The sequence below is a fragment of the Coturnix japonica genome, chromosome 2, assembly GCF_054131305.1.
Source record: "Coturnix japonica strain WE chromosome 2, WE-NBRP24, whole genome shotgun sequence".
In the NCBI taxonomy this organism is placed as follows: Eukaryota; Metazoa; Chordata; class Aves; order Galliformes; family Phasianidae; genus Coturnix; species Coturnix japonica.
In genome coordinates this window covers 136,744,571-136,754,803 of record NC_140664.1, presented here as the reverse complement: position 1 = coordinate 136,754,803, position 10,233 = coordinate 136,744,571, and the positions used below count along the sequence as shown (strand labels likewise).

The window sequence follows — 10,233 nt, the reverse complement described above, 5'->3', positions numbered from 1 at the left end:
AAGTCTCTGTGGATAGGGTGTGCCCCCTTCAGCTGTAAGGCATAAGACTGGATTTCATCTACTGTTCTTTAGTACAGAACACACTGCTTTATCAGAAATGGTGGGGAGAGAAACATTTGACAGCTAGCAATAACTCGAACACCAAGAGGTACATTCAGCAGCCCATTATTTTAATGCCATAATACGACTGCAGAATACCAAGAAGGATTAAGTATTCTGAGAGAGAAACATAAAACAATATGAAACACATAGAATAACAATGCAAGGAAAAGGGAAAAAAGAAAAAAGAAAAAAAAGAAAAACCTTTCATGCTCTGCATTCAATAATTCAAAGCAAATGTGAAGCCATTCTCTTCAGCAAGGCAACCACAATAGGTCACATGAGTGCTTGCATTATTTTTTTTTTGTTTCCTTTTAATACACAACCTCAAGCCAGTGGTCCTGAGCAATATTAATCAGAAATATCTCTTGAATGACTGTGTTTGCCAAGTGGCTGTTTTGTATTTATGCTGTAATTGCTTTGATTATTCGATACATGCATTCGGTGCTTTTTCCCCCTAACAGAAAAATAGAAGCATCAGCTCCCCATACGTTTCTCATATTTGTGATCAAATGCATTCGTGGAAAATATGGTTTGCTGAATTGCTGTGGGTAGGACTCATACATACTTTTCTAATGCCGGATGTTTGGAGAAATGTTTTGAATACACATTCCATGTTTTTGTGAATAAACCATACCCCAGCTACAGAGACACCTGACTGCCCCTAAGCTGGGCAGCTCGGCTGGTAGCTCAGCATGCTCTGCAACCCACTGCAAGTTGGTGTTTTACAGCAGAAAGAAGCAGTTCTGTCTTACCCCACAAACAGCAGCTCCTGCTGCCTTGTGCCAGTCCAAACATTTATGTATCTGTGAGGCAGAATGAGTGAAGAGGCTGAAAGTAACCCAAAATAAGAAAACAGTGTTAACTTAAACTGGCTCCCTGATCTGGCCTGGGGAATTGCTACATAAGTATTTGCGCTGGATTTGGCTTACAAGTGTAAAAGATATAGGAAACTATGGCCAAAAATGCTGTGGGCATACAGTATCTTATATGATGGTTTTCCTGAACTGACAGACCATCCCAAGATCAGAAGGACATCAGTGTAAAGGCACCCGTATGTATATGAACAGATTCATTTGTGACCATACTACTTGGATGAGGTTCATGCTAGCCAGACCCACACTACCTTGGATACTGCAGAGCATGCTCCAGCTTCGTGGCAGCTTTAGTGCAAGAACTGCACCTGGAGCACTACGATTTTGGATTCTCCCTGCTCAGGTTCAAATAAAGCTACTCTCAAATAGGAACATTTTTTTTCCTGTTCACCTTATTTACTTACTTATAATGTTTATTTCAGCAACGTCACTGACACTTACACTTTTACTTAACTGTGTTTTGAGAAGCAAAATAAAATCATTCGACAGAAAATTTCTTACCCTTCTAGCTCTGTGACTATTAGCAAACATATAACTACAAACTGATTATGGTAAATTTAGAGCTGATTTTGGAATTCTGATAGGACTATGACTTATTTTTCCTACATCTCTTCCTCTGTTTAATTTTCTCTCTCCCATCCATCTTCAAGGTCCACGGTAAGAAAGTGTACAGCTCAGCTTTAATATATCCAAGGCCTTGGTCTCCTCTAGAAAGAAGAAAGATCAAGATGAAAATTACTGAATGGAGGCAAACAGGTCATTTAATGACATGCAACATCAGTTCAAGTTTTGAGGTACTTGCTTTTGTTTTGCTTATGCTCAAGACCCTCAGAGCCAGCAAAAGTTATTCTTACCAACATGAAAAAGAGTTTAAAATACACCAATATTCTACTACTTTCTCCTTGCTGTTGAGCAGAGAACAGAATATTTTCTATATCGTGCTATTTCAAAAGTAGCCTGGAGTAAAACATGTAAGGAATTTAATTATTTCTCTTTGAATTCAGAGGCATCAAAAAATACAAGACAGAAAACTTATTAAGCATGGTAACATCAGACAAAGTCAGAAATAAAAGCTCCGGGTAATAGGCATAAAGAAGGAAAACACAGAAGCAGAAAGACGACAAACCAAAAGAATCCAAACATAACTTGGACATATTCTCTATTTTTTTTCTTTCCTCCTTTCTCTCTGTGGATCTGTTTGTTGCCTCACTGGATGTTTCCAACGATATTCAGTCTACTGAACAAGTATTTCTTGGGATTCACTTCAAAGCAAACAGAGCACTACATAGGAAAGGAAAGGAGGACATTCAGATATGATGCCTCCAGCGAGGGCTCAAGTCCATGGAATCAGTTCAGAAGCTGTTCCAGCTGAAAACTCCCCCTTTTGCCTTCCTGCATGCTTCCTATCTTTCTCATTCTCTTTGTTGTTGATGGTACTGGGGTTTCTGATACTTCACATGCTACCTCATAGCTCAATAGGGTCATACAGCTCCATCCCTCCCCCTGTTGTCTGTCTCCTCATCCTTCCACTTAAGACTACTGTGGTCTTCTTCACATTGTTGTGTGAAAACCAACAAAAACACAGAGTGCTTTGATTCTCTTTCAGCCATAACTACAGTGTTTCCAAAAAAGAAAAAGGATGAAACTGAGAGTCAGGCAGAATTGTAATTCTTATGGTTTGCCTCTGTTTTCTTCTGTTGGAAAGGAGAATTGAGTGAAGCAGAAAAGAAGAGGCAAAGAAAAAGCAGAAACAATAAACAGCAAAGTGTTTATAGTAGGTTATCCACAACCAAGCCTTACTGGATCACACACATAAACACACTCTCACTGTCTCTCCAGCAAAAACCCAGTGAGAACATGAAGACGTGTTGCTCAGGGAAGGAAAGATTATTTATTCTTTTCTACATAATGTGTAGAAAATATGTATATTTTTCACCTGGTTAAAGGTTCCAGCATAGTTACCTTTTTGAAGGAGGTAAGTCTGAAGCCAGAAGACTAACACAGAGTAAATAATGATTCTTTCTAAGAAGGATCCCTACATAGAAGTTAATGAAACATGTTGGGCACTAAAAAAACAGTGGATATTTCATCATCAACCTACCCTTTTTGCCCATTCAACCATGTCCCCACGTGTCACATCTCAACTTTATTTGAACACTTCCAGGGTTGGTGAACCCACCACATCCCTGGGCAGGCTGTGCCAATGCTTGACCACTCTTCCAGAGAAGAAAGTCACCCTAATAACCAACCTTGTTTCTCCTAGTCTAAGTTGGAGATGTTGACATTGCAACCAGCTTTCAGACTGCTCTCTTTTTACCATGCATTCAACACTTAGCAGACCAAAGCATGCACTAGAATGGTCTTTGAGTTATTTTATGTGTAGCAAGATTTCTACAGAGAACATCACATTGTCTGTTTGGGTAAATCTCCCAGGTCTTTGCTTCTTATTTATGCTTGAGAACATCTCAGTGTAGGAAATCCGTTCTAGGAAGTTTATGAGGCAGCATTGTTGTATAGAAGCTTGTTGCAAGCCACAGATTAAGTGTGGTCGGCCTGTGCACAAACACAAGTCCAGCTTTGGCCTAAAGCATTCCCTGCAAATATATGGTCATTGAATTTTAAATCTCCTTCTCTGACCCCTGAAACTGTTTATCACGGCAAGGCAATGTGCTGCATTGAGTATGCTGCTATTTAAAGCATTATGAGCTAAAAGGAGTCCAGGGAAACCAGAGAGAGAAGAAAAAAACACCAAACAAATGGAAGGAGGCTTGTGAGTAGATTCTGTAGCCTGTTTCCACGACACGTGAAGTGTGTGGCATGCGATATAAATAACATGACCCGGTACCACACTGACAATTGCACTTCTGGAGCAGTGGAAATAGTAGCTCAAATCAACATCGTAAGTGGAGATTAGGGGACTGTGACAATTTCCTTTGGCTAACTCCTTACTCTGAGCTTTTCAGCAGTCCTGATGGGTTTTAAATATACATTTTGTTTCCCATGACCTGCAGATAACCCAAAAGGAGGCATCAACTTGTCAGGGCATGCACAGATAGGGGAACATTCAGTTTTCTAAGCAAGAACACCAAAGGACTGTGTGGGGCATCTCAGGGAACCACTCTGTCATTCTAACCCTTTATATACTCCCTGAAACAGAGGGAGAACACTGTGAAATGAATCAGGGCTGATGGCCACATCCTGGGTACACAGGGAGGTTGCATCAGTAGTGTAAATAATGTATTAATTGCCTGTGACAGTGGAGAGGTGAATATGGTTTAAAATTTCACTTTCACCTCCAGTGGCACTAACTGTTGATGTTCTAGGTTGAGCCCCATTGCCTATAAGCTTTGAGGTTGCATAGACATACACCACAGAGATAGAAACCTCTGGACATCTAAATTAAGTTGCATTCATATGTAATTTGAATCTAGTCACATAGCAAGAAGCAACAAGGTTCCCATCTTAATTAATGCCCAGACAACAAATGCAAAGTGGGATTTAGGTGCTCATAAAATTCATCTAGAAACCTTTGAGATGTCCCAGTGTACAGAAGACATCTGAAAAGAAATTAGCAGCTGTAACACAGAACCAATAAAGCTGTTTAGGTCTGGAAGACCAGATGAATCATCTGTAAGGTAACTAGGTGGTTTCACAAGCTAAGTGATAACCACCACAGATGCCTCATATGTACCTAGAAATTTGTTAGACCTGGTATTTCTGTCTGTTTTGGCACATTTCCTGATGATCAATGTGTAGCCAAAGGCATTCAATTTCAGGGAGTTTCCTTTGAAACGACACAGAGTGCAGAGGGAGCTTATGGGTAAAACGATTCATGAAAACTAATCTTTTCAAGGAACAGCTGGACCTTACTCCCATTGACTGCAGTGAAAACGAACAGTTTTTGTGTATATCTCAAGACTAACACCTAAAGGGAAGGAATTTTGGTTGCGTATCCCATGTGCCTTGCCTGGAGGTGGGACTGGCCATGCTCAAGTAACGTACTTATTCCTTTGGCATAAAATCCCTTCCACCTGCATTTGCTTTAAACTGCTTCATTTTGTCTTATTACCAGCTTAATAAAAATAATATTAATGTCTTCATTCTGTGAGGGGTTTTATTTTTTTAATTTTTTTTTTCTGTATGATTATTGGACTGGCAGCCAACCAAGGTCTTTGCTGTAAATTACAATGCAAAGGCTATGTGCAAATGATATCTTGCTCCTTGAGTTACAAGAGAAAAGAGTTTTCATAGGCATTAAAGGGAAATAAGTGTGTTTTTTAAATGAAAGAGGTTAACTGAAATGCTACCTCTTGGTGAACCAGAACTACCTAAAAGAACAAAGCTTTTCTGGTTATTTTGGTTTGTATTTTACCTCTGGTTAGGAGCTGGAAAATATTCTGCTATCACAACATACACACCAATGCAAATCCAGAGGTTGTGGTGACTTGTGGATTTTTTGAACAGGATCCCATATCTAGTATTTTATTTCCAGAACTCCCAGAGAGTCATGTGATGATGTGAGACTCTCAAGGCTTCTTTTTCTTTTTTCTTCTTCCTCAAAGATTGTATTTCTTCCTCGCAGGAGTAAAGAAACTTTGAAAAAGTGGTTTCCTAAAAGTTCAAAAATCAAAAGCAAAAAGTAAAAAAAAACCGAATGTTATTTTTACTAGGTGATTTATAATTCCTCTGTTGATCTTTAGCATTTCAGCATTAACAGAGTAGTAAGGTCCAGACACACAATGACAGGTGTATGTGACCTTCCATAGGGTCTAAGGTCAGTGCTGCAGCTTACAAATGACAACAGAGCACAATTCTTTCTCTGAGATTCTGATGCATAAGCATATGAAGGCCCTGTTCACATGTGGCCAAATCAAGATGTTCCAAGCTTCCGAGGTTTTGCTGAACACTTACGTGAGATGTCATGTTTCCATTTAGCTCCTCATATCAGGAAGATTCTTAGGGAGCTCAGTGCTTATGATTACAAACCTAAGGACTCCTAAAAATAGCAGGGGGACAACCAATAAGTGCTCCAGACTAAAGCAGTGCTATATTCTGCAGAACTTATATATTGCTTAAATTCCAATTCAGATACCATGGATCTCTCTGCAGGTTTTTGTTTGTTTGTATGTTTGCTTGTTTTTAATGGCAAATCAACCTGTTTTCTATAAAGAAGATCTGCTTTCATGATTGTGATGCAGAGAAATAGGCAGAATCAGTACAAGAAGTTAGAACTTTGTGTCCATTGTTGATGCTACCATCTATATGATTTCAATGAGCACTCCAGAAGCAGCTATCACAGTTCAGCTCTTTGTTTTTCTTAGCATGAAGAGCTGTGTAACAGACACTGGTGTGGGGTCTATATGAACCTGATTGAACATCATCTCACTTAATGTCACCAACAGATCTAGAAGGGCAGTACCACTAAGATTATCAGAGGGCTGTAGCACCTCTCCTAAGAAGAAAGATTGAGGGAACTGAGCTTGTTTAGCTTTGAGAAGGCACTGGGGAGACCTAATTGTGTCCTTCCAAGATTTGAAAGGAGCTTATAAACAGAAGGGGGAATGGCTGTTTACAGGAGTAGATACTAATAGGACAAAGGGGAATGGTTTTAAACTAAGACAGGGGAGGTTTAGGTTAGATATTAGGAGAAAGTTTTTCACCCAGAGTGTGGTGACACACTGGAACAGGTTGCCCAAGGAGGCTGTGGATTCCCCATACCTGGAGGCATTCAAGGACAGGTTGGATGTGGCTCTGGGTCTGGTGGTTGGTGACCCTGCGCGTAGCAGGGAGATTGAAACTGGATGATCATTGTGGTCTTTTTCAACCCAGGCCATTCTATGATTCTGTGATCCTACCCAAGTGGTACAGGGATAAAGAGCAAGAGACGGGAGAGCACCAGCCACAAGCAACTGGTTATCTCCAAGCAGGTGAACTTTCTGACCCCAGAATTTCACGCTTTCATATCCAGTACTAATGACCCTGACTGGATATTTGGTCTAATAATAACTGGGTTAGTGACATTTGAATTACCAAGGAAAAAATGTTGCATTTCCGTTGACTTTTGCACTCAATTTAATAACATGGGATTCAGCCTTTGGTACTATGAGTAGTGAACTCTCTCCATATATACTGTGAGTGTGTTACAGTTTATGTGCTGACATATCAGGCAGATGAATTATGTGTTCTGACTTGACAGTATTTGCTTAGGCTCCATCAGCATTTGCTCTTAGATTTGAGCATCCATGTATCAGTTACAGAGATTGCTTTGCTTTTACATTGTGTTTAGAATCATGTTTAAGATCCCACATTGAATAGCACTGAACCTTGATTCTTCAGAAGGGCTCAAGCTCTGCCCGTGGCTTGTTTAAATCACTGGGGATTGTTTTACTGATTTCAGCATGGGCAAAATTAGGGCACTGGATGCTAAATCTGTTAGTCTTCCTGCATTCACTTTCTGAGGAATGATAGCAGCAGACTAAAGAGGCTGTAAAATCTTTTGAAACTAAACCTCAAGCAGCAATCCACTGAAGTGTAAAAGCAGCAATTTATTGAATGAGAATCAGAGCAGCCTCCTTCACTTCCAGAAGGAAGATGCCTGAAGAAACCTTCTGAAGTGGCCAGGGCCCTCTTGGGAGATGATCAGTGCCTTTCCCGACTTCTGTTTGCAATGAACATTATGTGTGTTCCTCAGCTCCTGCTCTCTCACTACTAATCTGTTGTTCAGGAAAATTAAAAAAGTAAAAGAGAAGTCATTTGATTCACTTTCTTTTTTTAAAGACTTCCTTAAACGTCATTATTTGCTGTTGATTTTAGTAGAATTGGAAGGGGCAGCTGTGGTCACACCTCCATCTGCAGTCGTAACTCAGACCAGAACCCCCATGTCTGCAATTGCTACTTCTGGTTGAATGTCTGCACTGCAGGCTGCAAAGATCTTTCCTTGTTTCTGACTCCCTGGATTCTTTTGAAGAGCCATGTTCTTATCTGATTACAGCTGCTGGCTTCAGTTGTTGGCTAGCATCACTGGGAATACAGTAGTGAATAAAACTGTTCTGCAACTCTTGCAGTGCTTTTGACTCAGGGATGAACTAAGTTCCAAAGGCTTTGTCCTGCTAGTTCCTCCAGTCACTGAAGTTCTCACCTGAATAAGTCCTGAGGAAAGATGGATGATGGGAATCGCTTAGAAATATCCATAGAGTAGGGACTAGATGGACATGTTTTAACTATCATAGAATCCTTGGTCATTCAACGTTACTTTTGCCATATCAAGTAATTCAATGGATTTTCCAACATCAATCAGCTGGAAATGAGGATGTGTACTCCATTTTCTTGTAGACATTTATTTGGGAGGCTTAAGTGGACTCAAATCCAGGAATAACATACCCAAAGTAATTTAACTCAGTGAGGTTAGGAAAGGGAATTCCTGCCTGTAGACAATCCATCCAATTGAAAATTATGAGATCAAACTAATTAAAATCCAATGGTAGTTTATTTAAGCTGATTTAAATTTCCTAATGAATGAGACAGAGAAATACATCTCTTCACCTCATCACCAGCCATGGACTTGTTGCCTCCTAGCAGATCAGGCTGTCCAGAGCCCCATCCAACCTGGCCTTGAGCACCTCCAGGGATGAGGCAGCCACAGCTTCTCTGGCTGGTAGTGTCACAGCCTCACCACTCTCTGAGTATGGAATTTCTTCCTAACATCTAACCCAAGTTTCCCCTCTTTTAGTCTGGAGACATTCTCCTTTGTCATATAACTACTAGACTATATAAAAATTTGAGTCCTTCTGCTTGTTAAGTTCCCTTCAAGTACTGGAAGGCCACTAAGAGATCTCCCCTAAGCCTTCTCTTCCTACCAAGTCTTTGCTCACTGAATAGTTCAGACTTCAAATCCATATTTCTCCAATTTAGAGATAAGGTTGTGCTGCAGGACCATGTCAAAGGCCTTGTACAAGTCCAAGTAGACTTGTGCACAGACAGTTGTGTAATTCAGCATGGCTCATCTTCAGACACCTTAAAAGGCTATTGTATGTGATGGATCAAGGAATAACACCTTGAGAAGGCCCCTGGGGTCATTGGACAAGCAGTCCCATATACTACTGAGGCAATCTATGATCCTAAGCTATATCTAGGCTGACAGCCAGCACAGGTCAGGAGGCTTAATGTGCTTAAAGCCACTCAGATGCTTGCTGTTCAGCTAGAAGTGAAGCCACAGTCAATCTTCCATTCTTTGCTGAAACATTTTCTTGTCTTCACCTCATAAATCTAGCCAGCATGCCTCATCTCACTGGAGCTCTGAGCATTTCTAATACTGAACCCTGAAAACATTCAGCACTTTTGAATAAGAATATGCAGGACAAAGTTAAGTCTCCAAAGCAATGGTCAACTACCAGAAAGTGGAGAGAATTACTGTGTTTCATATACTTGTTTATTGCCACAGGTTGTCTTTGCAGAGTGAAGATGCCAAGTAATAGCATCAGTTCACTGAGATACCTTTTTTTTTTTTTCAGCTGAAAGCTAGTCAGCCTGAAGAACTGGTACCATGCATGACAGCATCTCTGTCAACACATGCAGCAGATGGTTGGGCTTCATGGGGGATGGTGGGAGCAAACAGGGGAAAAGGGGCCTCATATCCAATCTTGGGAGAGAGCAAAGAGTAAATAAATATCTGGACATGCACTATGGCAGCCAGCATCAGTGGTCAAAGGCACAGGAGATACAGCTGTGTGAGACAAGCAAGAAGGCTATGGCCTCACAACTGTAAGGGAAAGATGGTGCCAGAGCTGGATTGAGAAGAGTTTGTGGCTTATCACTTTGGGGTCTTACAATGACAGAAGTCTAAATAATAAACTTTTTTCTTTTTCTTCCCTAGTTAATAAAGGTGTAAAAATAGCCATGATAAAGATTCAAATCAACACCAATGGTGACTGAAAAGCTCCATGTAACAGATGAGCAATTCCAGCCAGGAACCTGGAAGTATGACTCAAATTGCAGCCAAGTTACAGTTTCAGAAACTTTTAGAATTGTAGAAACATTAAGATTGGAAAAGAACAAGAAAATCATCCAGTCCAACCATCAAACCATCTATGCCCACTAAACCACTTTCTCTGTGCTGTTGGACAAAGCCTTACTGCTTTCCCCAGGTGATCATCTGCCCATATAATTGCAGAAGAGTTGTATGTACTTCACCCCTGCTGAGAAGCTGCATTTGCTCTAGCAATGATAATATGCACAGCAGGTGTGACTCTGTCCTAGTTCA

At 40.5% G+C, this 10,233-nt stretch overlaps 1 long non-coding RNA gene across 1 annotated transcript in view; it reads right to left on the bottom strand.

The window, feature by feature from the left end:
- Positions 1-315: 315 nt before the first annotated feature.
- LOC146762186 (uncharacterized) overlaps positions 316-10,233 on the bottom strand; it is a 77,163-nt gene continuing 67,245 nt past the window's right edge. The window contains exon 3 of the long non-coding RNA XR_014943248.1: positions 316-1,681. This is a non-coding gene — a long non-coding RNA (uncharacterized LOC146762186). The remainder of the gene's footprint in view (positions 1,682-10,233) is intronic.